A 17685-nucleotide genomic window follows, 5' to 3' on the forward strand; every position below is an offset into this window, starting at 1 on the left:
GAACTTTACTTTGAAAAATGGTATGAAGACGATGTTGAATATAATCATATTTGATTGATTTTTTATGATTTGTATTCAACTTTGACTGTTGCTGTAGAGTACTTTTATTGGATTGCTTGTTATCTGTGGCTCTTCTAGAGAGTTTACATATGGTAAAAAGCTGCATTTTGCAAAAAATAGAGATGCCAGGGATTGAACCCGGGGCCTCATACATGCAAAGCATGCGCTCTACCACTGAGCTACATCCCCTATGAGCTGCTATATTTTTATACAAAAGTGATTGCAGCTTTACATTTCACTAGAGATTTACTACTTTTCAGTGTTATTAGGGACATCTTAGAGGATGGAAGTATTACCATTATACCATGCTTGACTTCAAGGACTTTATGGTTTTCATGGCTGATGAGAATGCAAGGAGATGCCCATTCCAAACATTGGAATGCTCTTAAAGTTCTCCATCAGAGACTGGTTTGTCATCAGAATACCCTACTTTTTCTAATGAATGGTGTGGATATTGATCAAGTTTTGCTAACTAGAGGGCTTTCTTACATTCTGTTTGGTCATCAGTGTCAGAACTTAGTAGAAGGGCACAAAGGATGCATGCTATGACTGCCTCTTAGGCATTGCTAACTAATGCTTCACCAGACAATCTATCTAGAGTTGATATGTTGTCATCATTCCATGCTTTGGAATTTCATTAAGTGCTTGCCCTCCAAGCCCATGTCCATCCTCTTTTTGTTCACAAAGTGTTTGAACTTGTCTCTCAATCTTAATCAATTAGTTTTACTATATTATTTGTCTCGCTCTTTTATTAAACTTTGCTCAGGTAGTAGCCTTCAGTTCCCACTGAAAATAAATAATCTATTTCCTACTTACCATATGTTTTCCCTCAGTGTAGGAGAATGGCTATAGGCAATCAATGGGAACTTTACTTTGAAAAATGGTATGAAGACGATGTTGAATATAATCATATTTGATTGATTTTTTATGATTTGTATTCAACTTTGACTGTTGCTGTAGAGTACTTTTATTGGATTGCTTGTTATCTGTGGCTCTTCTAGAGAGTTTACATATGGTAAAAAGCTGCATTTTGCAAAACATGGAGATGCCAGAGATTGAGCCCGGGGCCTCATACATGCAAAGCATGCGCTCTACCACTGAGCTACATCCCCTATGAGCTGCTATATTTTTATACAGAAGTGATTGCAGCTTTACTTTTCACTAGAAATTTACTACTTTTCAGTGTTATTAGAGACATCTTAGAGGATGGAAGTATAACCATTATACTATGCTTGACTTCAAGGACTTTATGGTTTTCATGGTTGATGAGAATGCAAGGAGATGCCCATTCCAAACATTGGAATGCTCTTAAAGTTCTCCATCAGAGACTGGTTTATCATCAGAATCCCCAACTTTTACTAATGAATGGTGTAGATATTGATCAAGTTTTGCTAACTAGAGGGCATTCTTACATTCTGTTTGGTCATCAGTGTCAGAACTTAGTAGAAGGGCACAAAGGATGCATGCTATTACTGCCTCTTGGGCTAGCTAACTAATGCTTCACCAGACAATCTAGCTACAGTTGATATGTTGTCATCAATCCATGCTTTGAAATTTCATTAAGTGCTTGCCCTCCAAGCCCATGTCCATCCTCTTTTTGTTCACAAAAGTGTTTGAACTTGTCTCTCAATCTTAATCAATTAGATTTGCTATATTATTTGTCGCGCTCTTTTATTAAACTTTGCTCGGGTAGTCGCCTTCAGTTAACACTGTAAATTAAAAATCTATTTCCTACTTACCATATGTTTTCCCTCAGTGTAGGAGAATGGTAATAAGCATTCAATGGGAACTTTACTTTGAAAAATGGAATGAAGACGATGATGAATATAATCATATTAGATTGATTTTTTATGATTTGTATTCAACTTTGACTATTGCTATAGAGTACTTTTATTGGTTTGCTTGTTATCTTTGGCTCTTCTAGACAGTTTACCTATGGCAAAAAGCTGTATTTTGCAAAACATGGAGATGCCGGGGATTGAACCCTTGTCCTCATATATGCACTCTACCACCGAGCTACATCCCCTATGAGATGCTATAGTTTTATACAAAAGTGATTGCAGCTTTATTTTTCACTATAAAATTACTACTTTTCAGTGTTATTAGAGACATCTTAGAGGATGGAAGTATAACCATTATACCATGCTTGACTTCAAGGACTTTATGGTTTTCATGGCTGATGAGAATGCAAGGAGATGCCCATTCCAAACATTGGAATGCTCTTAAAGTTCTCCATCAGAGACTGGTTTATCATCAGAATCCCCTACTTTTACTAATGAATGGTGGAGATATTGATCAAGTTTTGCTAACTAGAGGGCATTCTTACATTCTGTTTGGTCATCAGAGTCAGAATTCAGTAGAAGGGCACAAGGGATGCATGCTATGACTGCCTCTTGGGCATTGCTAACTAATGCTTCACCAGACAATCTATGTAGAGTTGATATGTTGTCATCATTCCAAGCTTTGAAATTTCATTAAGTGCTTGCCCTCCAAGCCCTTGTCCATCCTCTTTTTGTTCACAAAGTGTTTGAACTTGTTTCTCAATCTTAATCAATTAGTTTTACTATATTATTTGTCTCGCTCTTTTATTAAACTTTGCTCAGGTAGTGGCCTTCAGTTCCCACTGAAAATAAAAAATCTATTTCCTACTTACCATATGATTTCCCTCAGTGTAGGAGAATGGCAATAGGCATTCAATGGGAACTTTACTTTGAAAAATGGTATGAAGACGATGGTGAATATAATCATATTTGATTGATATTTTATGATTTGTATTCAACTTTGACAATTGCTGTAGAGTACTTTTATTGGATTGCTTGTTATCTGTGACTCTTCTACAGAGTTTACATATGGTAAAAAGCTGTATTTTGCAAAACATGGAGATGCCGGGGATTGAACCCAGGGCCTCATCCATGCAAAGCATGCGCTCTACCACTGAGCTACATCCGCTATGAGCTGCTATAATTTTAATATAAAAGTGATTGCAGCTTTACATTTCACTAGAGATTTACTACTTTTCACTGTTATTAGGGACATCTTAGAGGATGGAAGTATAACCATTATACCATGCTTGACTTCAAGGACTTTATGGTTTTCATGGCTGATGAGAATGCAAGGAGATGCCCATTCCAAACATTGGAATGCCCTTAAAGTTCTCCATCAGAGACTGGTTTATCATCAGAATCCCCTACTTTTACTAATGAATGGTATAGATATTGATCAAGTTTTGCTAACTAGAGGGCTTTCTTACCTTCTGTTTGCTCATCAGTGTCAGAATTTAGTAGAAGGGCAAAAGGGATGCATGCTATGACTGCCTCTTGGGCATTGCTAACTAATGCTTCACCAGACAATCTATGTAGAGTTGATATGTTGTCATCATTCCAAGCTTTGAAATTTCATTAAGTGCTTGCCCTCCAAGCCCATGTCCATCCTCTTTTTGTTCACAAAGTGTTTGAACTTGTCTCTCAATCTTAATCAATTAGTTTTACTATATTATTTGTCTCGCTCTTTTATTAAACTTTGCTCAGGTAGTCGCCTTCAGTTCCCACTGAAAATAAAAAATCTATTTCCTACTTACCATATGTTTTCCCTCAGTGTAGGAGAATGGCTATAGGCATTCAATGGGAACTTTACTTTGAAAAATGGTATGAAGACGATGTTGAATATAATCATATTTGATTGATTTTTTATGATTTGTATTCAACTTTGACTGTTGCTGTAGAGTACTTTTATTGGATTGCTTGTTATCTCTGGCTCTTCTAGAGAGTTTACATATGGTAAAAAGCTGCATTTTGCAAAACATGGAGATGCCGGGGATTGAACCCTTGTCCTCATATATGCACTCTACCACCGAGCTACATCCCCTATGAGATGCTGTATTTTTATGCACAAGTGATTGCAGCTTTACATTTCACTAGAGATTTACTACTTTTCAGTGTTATAAGGGACATCTTAGAGGATGGAAGTATAACCATTATACCATGCATGACTTCAAGGACTTTATGGTTTTCATTGCTGATGAGAATTCCGAACATTGGAATGCTCTTAAAGTTCTCCATCAGAGACTGGTTTATCATCAGAATCCCTTACTTTTACTAATGAATGGTGGAGATATTGATCAAGTTTTGCTAACTAGAGGGCTTTCTTACATTCTGTTTGGTCATCAGTGTCAGAATTTAGTAGAAGGGCACAAGGGATGCATGCTATGACTGCCTCTTGGGCATTGCTAACTAATGCTTCACCAGACAATCTATCTAGAGTTGATATGTTGTTATCATTCCAAGCTTTGAAATTTCATTAAGTGCTTGCCCTCCAAGCCCTTGTCCATCCTCTTTTTGTTCACAAAGTGTTTGAACTTGTCTCTCAATCTTAATCAATTAGTTTTACTATATTATTTGTCTCGCTCTTTTATTAAACTTTGCTCGGGTAGTCGCCTTCAGTTCCCACTGAAAATAAAAAATCTATTTCCTACTTACCATATGTTTTCCCTCAGTGTAGGAGAATGGCTATAGGTATTCAACGGGAACCTTACTTTGAAAAATGGTATGAAGACGATGTTGAATATAATCATATTTGATTGATTTTTTATGATCTGTATTCAACTTTGACTGTTGCTGTAGAGTACTTTTATTGGATTGCTTGTTATCTGTGGCTCTTCTAGAGAGTTTACATATGGTAAAAAGCTGCATTTTGCAAAACATGGAGATGCCAGGGATTGAACCCTTGTCCTCATATATGCACTCTACCACCGAGCTACATCCCCTATGAGATGCTATATTTTTATGCACAAGTGATTGCAGCTTTACATTTCACTAGAGATTTACTACTTTTCAGTGTTATTAGGGACATCTTAGAGGATGGAAGTATAACCATTATACCATGCTTGACTTCAAGGACTTTATGGTTTTCATTGCTGAAGAGAATTCCGAACATTGGAATGCTCTTAAAGTTCTCCATCAGAGAATGGTTTATCATCAGAATCCCCTACTTTTACTAATGAATGGTGTGGATATTGATCAAGTTTTGCTAACTAGAGGGCTTTCTTACATTCTGTTTGGTCATCAGTGTCAGAACTTAGTAGAAGAGCACAAAGGATGCATGCTATTACTGCCTCTTGGGCAAGCTAGCTAATGCTTCACCAGACAATCTATCTAGAGTTAATATGTTGTCATCATTCCATACTTTGAAATTTCATTAAGTGCTTGCCCTCCAAGCCCTTGTCCATCCTCTTTTTGTTCACAAAGTGTTTGAATTTGTCTATCAATCTTAATCAATTAGTTTTACTATATTATTTGTCTCGCTCTTTTATTAAACTTTGCTCAGGTAGTCGCCTTCAGTTCCCACTGAAAATAAAAAAAACTATTCCCTACTTTCCATATGTTTTCCCTCAGTGTTGGAGAATGGCAATAGGCATTCAATGGGAACTTTACTTTGAAAAATGGTATGAAGAAGATGTTGAAAATAATCATATTTGATTGATTTTTTATGATTTGTATTCAACTTTGACTATTGCTGTAGATTACTTTTATTGGTTTGCTTGTTATCTGTGTCTCTTCTAGAGAGTTTACATTTGGTAAAAAGCTGTATTTTGCAAAACATGGAGATGCCTGGGATTGAACCCGGGGCCTCCTACATGCATAGCACTGAGCTACATCCCCTTAGAGCTGCTATTTTCTTATGCAAAAGTGATTGCAGCTTTACATTTCACTAGAGATTTACTACTTTTCAGTGTTATTAGGGACATCTTAGAGGATGGAAGTATAACCATTATACCATGCTTGACTTCAAGGACTTTATGGTTTTCATGGCTGATGAGAATGCAAGGAGATGCCCATTCTGAACATTGGAATGCTCTTAAAGTTCTCCATCAGAGACTGGTTTATCATCAGAATCCCCTACTTTTACTAATGAATGGTGGAGATATTGATCAAGTTTTGCTAACTAGAGGGCATTCTTACATTCTGTTTGGTCATCAGTGTCAGAATTCAGTAGAAGGGCACAAGGGATGCATGCTATGACTGCCTCTTGGGCATTGCTAACTAATGCTTCACCAGACAATCTATGTAGAGTTGATATGTTGTCATCATTCCAAGCTTTGAAATTTCATTAAGTGCTTGCCCTCCAAGCCCTTGTCCATCCTCTTTTTGTTCACAAAGTGTTTGAACTTGTTTCTCAATCTTAATCAATTAGTTTTACTATATTATTTGTCTCGCTCTTTTATTAAACTTTGCTCAGGTAGTCGCCTTCAGTTCCCACTGAAAATAAAAAATCTATTTCCTACTTACCATATGATTTCCCTCAGTGTAGGAGAATGGCAATAGGCATTCAATGGGAACTTTACTTTGAAAAATGGTATGAAGACGATGGTGAATATAATCATATTTGATTGATATTTTATGATTTGTATTCAACTTTGACAATTGCTGTAGAGTACTTTTATTGGATTGCTTGTTATCTGTGACTCTTCTACAGAGTTTACATATGGTAAAAAGCTGTATTTTGCAAAACATGTAGATGCTGGGGATTGAACCCAGGGCCTCATCCATGCAAAGCATGCGCTCTACCACTGAGCTACATCCGCTATGAGCTGCTATAATTTTAATATAAAAGTGATTGCAGCTTTACATTTCACTAGAGATTTACTACTTTTCAGTGTTATTAGGGACATCTTAGAGGATGGAAGTATAACCATTATACCATGCTTGACTTCAAGGACTTTATGGTTTTCATGGCTGATGAGAATGCAAGGAGATGCCCATTCCAAACATTGGAATGCTCTTAAAGTTCTCCATCAGAGACTGGTTTATCATCAGAATCCCCTACTTTTACTAATTAATGGTATAGATATTGATCAAGTTTTGCTAACTAGAGGGCATTCTTACATTCTGTTTGGTCATCAGTGTCAGAATTTAGTTGAAGGGCACAAAGGATGCATGCTATGACTGCCTCTTGGGCATTGCTAACTAATGCTTCACCAGACAATCTATCTAGAGTTGATATGCTGTCATCATTCCATGCTTTGAAATTTCATTAAGTGCTTGCCCTCCAAGCCCTTGTCCATCCTCTTTCTGTTCACAAAGTGTTTGAACTTGTCTCTCAATCTTAATCAATTAGTTTTACTATATTATTTGTCTCGCTCTTTTATTAAACTTTGCTCAGGTAGTCGCCTTCAGTTCCCACTGAAAATAAAAAAAACTATTTCCTACTTTCCATATGTTTTCCCTCAGTGTAGGAGAATGGCAATAGGCATTCAATGGGAACTTTACTTTGAAAAATGGTATGAAGAAGATGTTGAAAATAATCATATTTGATTGATTTTTTATGATTTGTATTCAACTTTGACTATTGCTGTAGATTACTTTTATTGGTTTGCTTGTTATCTGTGTCTCTTCTAGAGAGTTTACATATGGTAAAAAGCTGTATTTTGCAAAACATGGAGATGCCTGGGATTGAACCCGGGGCCTCCTACATGCAAAGCACTGAGCTACATCCCCTTAGAGCTGCTATTTTCTTATGCAAAAGTGATTGCAGCTTTACATTTCACAAGAGATTTACTACTTTTCAGTGTTATTAGGGACATCTTAGAGGATGGAAGTATAACCATTATACCATGCTTGACTTCAAGGACTTTATGGTTTTCATGGCTGATGAGAATGCAAGGAGATGCCCATTCCGAACATTGGAATGCTCTTAAAGTTCTCCATCAGAGACTGGTTTATCATCAGAATCCCCTACTTTTACTAATGAATGGTGTAGATATTGATCAAGTTTTGCTAACTAGAGGGCTTTCTTACATTCTGTTGGTCATCAGTGTCAGAATTTAGTAGAAGGGCACAAAGGATGCATGCTATGACTGCCTCTTGGGCATTGCTAACTAATGCTTCACCAGACAATCTATCTAGAGTTGATATGTTCTCATCATTCCATGCTTTGTAATTTCATTAAGTGCTTGCCCTCCAAGCCCTTGTCCATCCTCTTTTTGTTCACAAAGTGTTTAAACTTGTCTCTCAATCTTAATCAATTAGTTTTACTATATTATTTGTCTCGCTCTTTTATTAAACTTTGCTCAGGTAGTCGCCTTCAGTTCCCACTGAAAATAAAAAATCTATTTCCTACTTACCATATGTTTTCCCTCAGTGTAGGAGAATGGCTATAGGCATTCAATGGGAACTTTACTTTGAAAAATGGTATGAAGACAATGTTGAATATAATCATATTTGATTGATATTTTATGATTTGTATTCAACTTTGACAATTGCTGTAGAGTACTTTTATTGGATTGCTTGTTATCTGTGACTCTTCTACAGAGTTTACATATGGTAAAAAGCTGTATTTTGCAAAACATGGAGACGCCAGGGATTGAACCCGGGGCCTCATACATGCAAAGCATGCGCTCTACCACTGAGCTACATCCGCTATGCGCTGCTATATTTTTAATACAAAAGTGATTGCAGCTTTACATTTCACTAGAGATTTACTACTTTTCAGTGTTATTAGGGACATCTTAGAGGATGGAAGTATAACCATTATACCATGCTTGACTTCAAGGACTTTATGGTTTTCATGGCTGATGAGAATGCAAGGAGATGCCCATTCCAAACATTGTAATGCTCTTAAAGTTCTCCATCAGAGACTGGTTTATCATCAGAATCCCCTACTTTTACTAATTAATGGTATAGATATTGATCAAGTTTTGCTAACTAGAGGGCATTCTTACATTCTGTTTGGTCATCAGTGTCAGAATTTAGTAGAAGGGCACAAAGGATGCATGCTATGACTGCCTCTTGGGCATTGCTAACTAATGCTTCACCAGACAATCTATCTAGAGTTGATATGCTGTCATCATTCCATGCTTTGAAATTTCATTAAGTGCTTGCCCTCCAAGCCCTTGTCCATCCTCTTTCTGTTCACAAAGTGTTTGAACTTGTCTCTCAATCTTAATCAATTAGTTTTACTATATTATTTGTCTCGCTCTTTTATTAAACTTTGCTCAGGTAGTCGCCTTCAGTTCCCACTGAAAATAAAAAAAAACTATTTCCTACTTTCCATATGTTTTCCCTCAGTGTAGGAGAATGGCAATAGGTATTCAATGGGAACTTTACTTTGAAAAATGGTATGAAGAAGATGTTGAAAATAATCATATTTGATTGATTTTTTATGATTTGTATTCAACTTTGACTATTGCTGTAGATTACTTTTATTGGTTTGCTTGTTATCTGTGGCTCTTCTAGAGAGTTTACATATGGTAAAAAGCTGTATTTTGCAAAACATGGAGATGCCTGGGATTGAACCCGGGGCCTCCTACATGCAAAGCACTGAGCTACATCCCCTTAGAGCTGCTATTTTCTTATGCAAAAGTGATTGCAGCTTTATATTTCACAAGAGATTTACTACTTTTCAGTGTTATTAGGGACATCTTAGAGGATGGAAGTATAACCATTATACCATGCTTGACTTCAAGGACTTTATGGTTTTCATGGCTGATGAGAATGCAAGGAGATGCCCATTCCGAACATTGGAATGCTCTTAAAGTTCTCCATCAGAGACTGGTTTATCATCAGAATCCCCTACTTTTACTAATGAATGGTGTAGATATTGATCAAGTTTTGCTAACTAGAGGGCTTTCTTACATTCTGTTGGTCATCAGTGTCAGAATTTAGTAGAAGGGCACAAAGGATGCATGCTATGACTGCTTCTTGGGCATTGCTAACTAATGCTTCACCAGACAATCTATCTAGAGTTGATATGTTGTCATCATTCCATGCTTTGAAATTTCATTAAGTGCTTGCCCTCCAAGCCCTTGTCCATCCTCTTTTTGTTCACAAAGTGTTTAAACTTGTCTCTCAATCTTAATCAATTAGTTTTACTATATTATTTGTCTCGCTCTTTTATTAAACTTTGCTCAGGTAGTCGCCTTCAGTTCCCACTGAAAATAAAAAATCTATTTCCTACTTACCATATGTTTTCCCTCAGTGTAGGAGAATGGCTATAGGCATTCAATGGGAACTTTACTTTGAAAAATGGTATGAAGACGATGTTGAATATAATCATATTTGATTAATTTTTTATGATTTGTATTCAACTTTGACTGTTGCTGTAGAGTACATTTATTGGATTGCTTGTTATCTGTGGCTCTTCTAGAGAGTTTACATATGGTAAAAAGCTGCATTTTGCAAAACATGGAGATGCCAGGGATTGAACCCGGGGCCTCATACATGCAAAGCATGCGCTCTACCACTGAGCTACATCCCCTATGGGCTGCTATATTTTTATACAAAAGTGATTGCAGCTTTACTTTTCACTAGAAATTTACTACTTTTCAGTGTTATTAGAGACATTTTAGAGGATGGAAGTATTACCATTATACCATGCTTGACTTCAAGGACTTTATGGTTTTCATGGCTGATGAGAATGCAAGGAGATGCCAATTCCAAACATTGGAATGCTCTTAAAGTTCTCCATCAGAGACTGGTTTATCATCAGAATCCTCTACTTTTACTAATGAATGGTGTAGATATTGATCAAGTTTTGCTAACTAGTTGGCATTCTTACATTCTGTTTGGTCATCAGTGTCAGAATTTAGTAGAAGGGCACAAAGGATGCATGCTATGACTGCCTCTTGGGCATTGCTAACTAATGCTTCACCAGACAATCTATCTAGAGTTGATATGTTGTCATCATTCCATGCTTTGAAATTTCATTAAGTGCTTGCCCTCCAAGCCCTTGTCCATCCTCTTTCTGTTCACATAGTGTTTGAACTTGTCTCTCAATCTTAATCAATTAGTTTTACTATATCATTTGTCTCACTCTTTTATTAAACTTTGCTGTGGTAGTCGCCTTCAGTTCCCACTGAAAATAAAAAAAACTATTCCCTACTTTCCATATGTTTTCCCTCAGTGTAGGAGAATGGCAATAGGCATTCAATGGGAACTTTACTTTGAAAAATGGTATGAAGAAGATGTTGAAAATAATCATATTTGATTGATTTTTTATGATTTGTATTCAACTTTGACTATTGCTGTAGATTACTTTTATTGGTTTGCTTGTTATCTGTGTCTCTTCTAGAGAGTTTACATATGGTAAAAAGCTGTATTTTGCAAAACATGGAGATGCCTGGGATTGAACCCGGGGCCTCCTACATGCAAAGCACTGAGCTACATCCCCTTAGAGCTGCTATTTTCTTATGCAAAAGTGATTGCAGCTTTACATTTCACTAGAGATTTACTACTTTTCAGCGTTATTAGGGACATCTTAGAGGATGGAAGTATAACCATTATACCATGCTTACCTTCAAGGACTTTATGGTTTTCATGGCTGATGAGAATGCAAGGAGATGCCTATTCCGAGCATTGGAATGCTCTTAAAGATCTCCATCAGAGACTGGTTTATCATCAGAATCCCCTACTTTTACTAATGAATGGTGGAGATATTGATCAAGTTTTGCTAACTAGAGGGCTTTCTTACCTTCTGTTTGGTCATCAGTGTCAGAATTTAGTAGAAGGGCACAAGGGATGCATGCTATGACTGCCTCTTGGGCATTGCTAACTAATGCTTCACCAGACAATCTATGTAGAGTTGATATGTTGTCATCATTCCAAGCTTTGAAATTTCATTAAGTGCTTGCCCTCCAAGCCCATGTCCATCCTCTTTTTGTTCACAAAGTGTTTGAACTTGTCTCTCAATCTTAATCAATTAGTTTTACTATATTATTTGTCTCGCTCTTTTATTAAACTTTGCTCAGGTAGTCGCCTTCAGTTCCCACTGAAAATAAAAAATCTATTTCCTACTTACCATATGTTTTCCCTCAGTGTAGGAGAATGGCTATAGGCATTCAATGGGAACTTTACTTTGAAAAATGGTATGAAGACGATGTTGAATATAATCATATTTGATTGATTTTTTATGATTTGTATTCAACTTTGACTGTTGCTGTAGAGTACTTTTATTGGATTGCTTGTTATCTGTGGCTCTTCTAGAGAGTTTACATATGGTAAAAAGCTGCATTTTGCAAAACATGGAGATGCCGGGGATTGAACCCTTGTCCTCATATATGCACTCTACCACTGAGCTACATCCCCTATGAGATGCTGTATTTTTATGCACAAGTGATTGCAGCTTTACATTTCACTAGAGATTTACTACTTTTCAGTGTTATAAGGGACATCTTAGAGGATGGAAGTATAACCATTATACCATGCATGACTTCAAGGACTTTATGGTTTTCATTGCTGATGAGAATTCCGAACATTGGAATGCTCTTAAAGTTCTCCATCAGAGAATGGTTTATCATCAGAATCCCCTACTTTTACTAATGAATGGTGTGGATATTGATCAAGTTTTGCTAACTAGAGGGCTTTCTTACATTCTGTTTGGTCATCAGTGTCAGAACTTAGTAGAAGAGCACAAAGGATGCATGCTATTACTGCCTCTTGGGCTAGCTAGCTAATGCTTCACCAGACAATCTAGCTACAGTTGATATGTTGTCATCAATCCATGCTTTGAAATTTCATTAAGTGCTTGCCCTCCAAGCCCATGTCCATCCTCTTTTTGTTCACAAAGTGTTTGAATATGTCTCTCAATCTTAATCAATTAGTTTTACTATATTATTTGTCTCGCTCTTTTATTAAACTTTGCTCAGGTAGTCACCTTCAGTTCCCACTGAAAATAAAAAATCTATTTCCTACTTACCATATGATTTCCCTCAGTGTAGGAGAATGGCAATAGGCATTCAATGGGAACTTTACTTTGAAAAATGGTATGAAGACGATGTTGAATATAATCATATTTGATTGATATTTTATGATTTGTATTCAACTTTGACAATTGCTGTAGAGTACTTTTATTGGATTGCTTGTTATCTGTGACTCTTCTACAGAGTTTACATATGGTAAAAAGCTGTATTTTGCAAAACATGGAAATGCCAGGGATTGAACCCAGGGCCACATACATACAAAGCATGTGCTCTACCACTGAGCTACATCCCCTATGAGCTGCTATATTTTTAATACAAAAGTGATTGCAGCTTTACATTTCACTAGAGATTTACTACTTTTCAGTGTTATTAGGGACATCTTAGAGGATGGAAGTATAACCATTATACCATGCTTGACTTCAAGGACTTTATGGTTTTCATGGCTGATGAGAATGCAAGGAGATGCCCATTCCGAACATTGGAATGCTCTTAAAGTTCTCCATCAGAGACTGGTTTATCATCAGAATCCCTTACTTTTACTAATGAATGGTGGAGATATTGATCAAGTTTTGCTAACTAGAGGGCTTTCTTACATTCTGTTTGGTCATCAGTGTCAGAATTTAGTAGAAGGGCACAAGGGATGCATGCTATGACTGCCTCTTGGGCATTGCTAACTAATGCTTCACCAGACAATCTATCTAGAGTTGATATGTTGTTATCATTCCAAGCTTTGAAATTTCATTAAGTGCTTGCCCTCCAAGCCCTTGTCCATCCTCTTTTTGTTCACAAAGTGTTTGAACTTGTCTCTCAATCTTAATCAATTAGTTTTACTATATTATTTGTCTCGCTCTTTTATTAAACTTTGCTCGGGTAGTCGCCTTCAGTTCCCACTGAAAATAAAAAATCTATTTCCTACTTACCATATGTTTTCCCTCAGTGTAGGAGAATGGCTATAGGTATTCAACGGGAACCTTACTTTGAAAAATGGTATGAAGACGATGTTGAATATAATCATATTTGATTGATTTTTTATGATCTGTATTCAACTTTGACTGTTGCTGTAGAGTACTTTTATTGGATTGCTTGTTATCTGTGGCTCTTCTAGAGAGTTTACATATGGTAAAAAGCTGCATTTTGCAAAACATGGAGATGCAGGGGATTGAACCCTTGTCCTTATATATGCACTCTACCACCGAGCTACATCCCCTATGAGATGCTATATTTTTATGCACAAGTGATTGCAGCTTTACATTTCACTAGAGATTTACTACTTTTCAGTGTTATTAGGGACATCTTAGAGGATGGAAGTATAACCATTATACCATGCTTGACTTCAAGGACTTTATGGTTTTCATTGCTGAAGAGAATTCCGAACATTGGAATGCTCTTAAAGTTCTCCATCAGAGAATGGTTTATCATCAGAATCCCCTACTTTTACTAATGAATGGTGTGGATATTGATCAAGTTTTGCTAACTAGAGGGCTTTCTTACATTCTGTTTGGTCATCAGTGTCAGAACTTAGTAGAAGAGCACAAAGGATGCATGCTATTACTGCCTCTTGGGCAAGCTAGCTAATGCTTCACCAGACAATCTAGCTACAGTTGATATGTTGTCATCAATCCATGCTTTGAAATTTCATTAAGTGCTTGCCCTCCAAGCCCATGTCCATCCTCTTTTTGTTCACAAAGTGTTTGAATATGTCTCTCAATCTTAATCAATTAGTTTTACTATATTATTTGTCTCGCTCTTTTATTAAACTTTGCTCAGGTAGTCACCTTCAGTTCCCACTGAAAATAAAAAATCTATTTCCTACTTACCATATGATTTCCCTCAGTGTAGGAGAATGGCAATAGGCATTCAATGGGAACTTTACTTTGAAAAATGGTATGAAGACGATGTTGAATATAATCATATTTGATTGATATTTTATGATTTGTATTCAACTTTGACAATTGCTGTAGAGTACTTTTATTGGATTGCTTGTTATCTGTGACTCTTCTACAGAGTTTACATATGGTAAAAAGCTGTATTTTGCAAAACATGGAGATGCCGGGGATTGAACCCAGGGCCTCATACATGCAAAGCATGTGCTCTACCACTGAGCTACATCCCCTATGAGCTGCTATATTTTTAATACAAAAGTGATTGCAGCTTTACATTTCACTAGAGATTTACTACTTTTCAGTGTTATTAGGGACATCTTAGAGGATGGAAGTATAACCATTATACCATGCTTGACTTCAAGGACTTTATGGTTTTCTTGGCTGATGAGAATGCAAGGAGATACCCATTCCGAACATTGGAATGCTCTTAAAGTTCTCCATCAGAGACTGGTTTATCATCAGAATCCCTTACTTTTAATAATGAATGGTGGAGATATTGATCAAGTTTTGCTAACTAGAGGGCTTTCTTACATTCTGTTTGGTCATCAGTGTCAGAATTTAGTAGAAGGGCACAAGGGATGCATGCTATGACTGCCTCTTGGGCATTGCTAACTAATGCTTCACCAGACAATCTATCTAGAGTTAATATGTTGTCATCATTCCATACTTTGAAATTTCATTAAGTGCTTGCCCTCCAAGCCCTTGTCCATCCTCTTTTTGTTCACAAAGTGTTTGAATTTGTCTATCAATCTTAATCAATTAGTTTTACTATATTATTTGTCTCGCTCTTTTATTAAACTTTGCTCAGGTAGTCGCCTTCAGTTCCCACAGAAAATAAAAAAAAATATTTCCTACTTTCCATATGTTTTCCCTCAGTGTAGGAGAATGGCAATAGGCATTCAATGGGAACTTTACTTTGAAAAATGGTATGAAGAAGATGTTGAAAATAATCATATTTGATTGATTTTTTATGATTTGTATTCAACTTTGACTATTGCTGTAGATTACTTTTATTGGTTTGCTTGTTATCTGTGTCTCTTCTAGAGAGTTTACATATGGTAAAAAGCTATATTTTGCAAAACATGGAGATGCCTGGGATTGAACCCGGGGCCTCCTACATGCAAAGCACTGAGCTACATCCCCTTAGAGCTGCTATTTTCTTATGCAAAAGTGATTGCAGCTTTACATTTCACTAGAGATTTACTACTTTTCAGTGTTATTAGGGACATCTTAGAGGATGGAAGTATAACCATTATACCATTCTTGACTTCAAGGACTTTATGGTTTTCATGGCTGATGAGAATGCAAGGAGATGCCCATTCCGAACATTGGAATGCTCTTAAAGTTCTCCATCAGAGACTGGTTTATCATCAGAATCCCCTACTTTTACTAATGAATGGTGTAGATATTGATCAAGTTTTGCTAAATAGAGGGCTTTCTTACATTCTGTTGGTCATCAGTGTCAGAATTTAGTAGAAGGGCACAAAGGATGCATGCTATGACTGCCTCTTGGGCATTGCTAACTAATGCTTCACCAGACAATCTATCTAGAGTTGATATGTTGTCATCATTCCATGCTTTGAAATTTCATTAAGTGCTTGCCATCCAAGCCCTTGTCCATCCTCTTTTTGTTCACAAAGTGTTTAAACTTGTCTCTCAATCTTAATCAATTAGTTTTACTATATTATTTGTCTCGCTCTTTTATTAAACTTTGCTCAGGTAGTCGCCTTCAGTTCCCACAGAAAATAAAAAATCAATTTCCTACTTACCATATGTTTTCCCTCAGTGTAGGAGAATGGCTATAGGCATTCAATGGGAACTTTACTTTGAAAAATGGTATGAAGACGATGTTGAATATAATCATATTTGATTGATTTTTTATGATTTGTATTCAACTTTGACTGTTGCTGTCGAGTACTTTTATTGGATTGTTTGTTATCTGTGGCTCTTCTAGAGAGTTTACATATGGTAAAAAGCTGCATTTTGCAAAACATGGAGATGCCGGGGATTGAACCCGGGGCCTCATACATGCAAAGCATGCGCTCTACCACTGAGCTACATCCCCTATGAGCTGCTATATTTTTATACAAAAGTGATTGCAGCTTTACATTTCACTAGAGATTTACTACTTTTCAGTGTTATTAGGGACATCTTAGAGGATGGAAGTATTACCATTATACCATGCTTGACTTCAAGGACTTTATGGTTTTCATTGCTGATGAGAATGCAAGTAGATGCCCATTCCGAACATTGGAATGCTCTTAAAGTTCTCCATCAGAGAATGGTTTATCATCAGAATCCCCTACTTTTACTAATGAATGGTGTGGATATTGATCAAGTTTTGCTAACTAGAGGGCTTTCTTACATTCTGTTTGGTCATCGGTGTCAGAACTTAGTAGAAGTGCACAAAGGATGCATGCTATTACTGCCTCTTGGGCTAGCTAGCTAATGCTTCACCAGACAATCTAGCTACAGTTGATATGTTGTCATCAATCCATGCTTTGAAATTTCATTAAGTGCTTGCCCTCCAAGCCCATGTCCATCCTCTTTTTGTTCACAAAGTGTTTGAATATGTCTCTCAATCTTAATCAATTAGTTTTACTATATTATTTGTCTCGCTCTTTTATTAAACTTTGCTCAGGTAGTCGCCTTCAGTTCCCACAGAAAATAAAAAAAAAATATTTCCTACTTTCCATATGTTTTCCCTCAGTGTAGGAGAATGGCAATAGGCATTCAATGGGAACTTTACTTTGAAAAATGGTATGAAGAAGATGTTGAAAATAATCATATTTGATTGATTTTTTATGATTTGTATTCAACTTTGACTATTGCTGTAGATTACTTTTATTGGTTTGCTTGTTATCTGTGTCTCTTCTAGAGAGTTTACATATGGTAAAAAGCTATATTTTGCAAAACATGGAGATGCCTGGGATTGAACCCGGGGCCTCCTACATGCAAAGCACTGAGCTACATCCCCTTAGAGCTGCTATTTTCTTATGCAAAAGTGATTGCAGCTTTACATTTCACTAGAGATTTACTACTTTTCAGTGT

General features: G+C 36.6%; 9 non-coding genes across 9 annotated transcripts; all 9 read right to left on the reverse strand.

Moving 5' to 3' along the window:
* Nucleotides 1–177: 177 nt before the first annotated feature.
* TRNAA-UGC (transfer RNA alanine (anticodon UGC)) lies at nt 178–249 on the reverse strand. Its single transcript has one exon. It is a non-coding gene; the product is annotated as a tRNA-Ala (tRNA).
* Nucleotides 250–1100: 851 nt separating this feature from the next.
* On the reverse strand, nt 1101–1172 carry TRNAA-UGC (transfer RNA alanine (anticodon UGC)). The gene has a single exon. It is a non-coding gene; the product is annotated as a tRNA-Ala (tRNA).
* A 1765-nt stretch (nt 1173–2937) lies between these two features.
* TRNAA-UGC (transfer RNA alanine (anticodon UGC)) lies at nt 2938–3009 on the reverse strand. The gene has a single exon. It is a non-coding gene; the product is annotated as a tRNA-Ala (tRNA).
* Nucleotides 3010–6568: 3559 nt separating this feature from the next.
* Nucleotides 6569–6640, reverse strand: TRNAA-UGC (transfer RNA alanine (anticodon UGC)). Its single transcript has one exon. It is a non-coding gene; the product is annotated as a tRNA-Ala (tRNA).
* A 1763-nt stretch (nt 6641–8403) lies between these two features.
* Nucleotides 8404–8475, reverse strand: TRNAA-UGC (transfer RNA alanine (anticodon UGC)). Its single transcript has one exon. It is a non-coding gene; the product is annotated as a tRNA-Ala (tRNA).
* Nucleotides 8476–10239: 1764 nt separating this feature from the next.
* On the reverse strand, nt 10240–10311 carry TRNAA-UGC (transfer RNA alanine (anticodon UGC)). The gene has a single exon. It is a non-coding gene; the product is annotated as a tRNA-Ala (tRNA).
* Nucleotides 10312–12971: 2660 nt separating this feature from the next.
* On the reverse strand, nt 12972–13043 carry TRNAT-UGU (transfer RNA threonine (anticodon UGU)). Its single transcript has one exon. It is a non-coding gene; the product is annotated as a tRNA-Thr (tRNA).
* Nucleotides 13044–14792: 1749 nt separating this feature from the next.
* Nucleotides 14793–14864, reverse strand: TRNAA-UGC (transfer RNA alanine (anticodon UGC)). Its single transcript has one exon. It is a non-coding gene; the product is annotated as a tRNA-Ala (tRNA).
* A 1763-nt stretch (nt 14865–16627) lies between these two features.
* TRNAA-UGC (transfer RNA alanine (anticodon UGC)) lies at nt 16628–16699 on the reverse strand. The gene has a single exon. It is a non-coding gene; the product is annotated as a tRNA-Ala (tRNA).
* Between the last annotated feature and the right edge of the window lie 986 nt (nt 16700–17685).

Source organism: Taudactylus pleione, unplaced genomic scaffold (genome assembly GCF_031769625.1).
Source record: "Taudactylus pleione unplaced genomic scaffold, aTauple2 ptg000070l, whole genome shotgun sequence".
Classification (NCBI taxonomy): domain Eukaryota; kingdom Metazoa; phylum Chordata; class Amphibia; order Anura; family Myobatrachidae; genus Taudactylus; species Taudactylus pleione.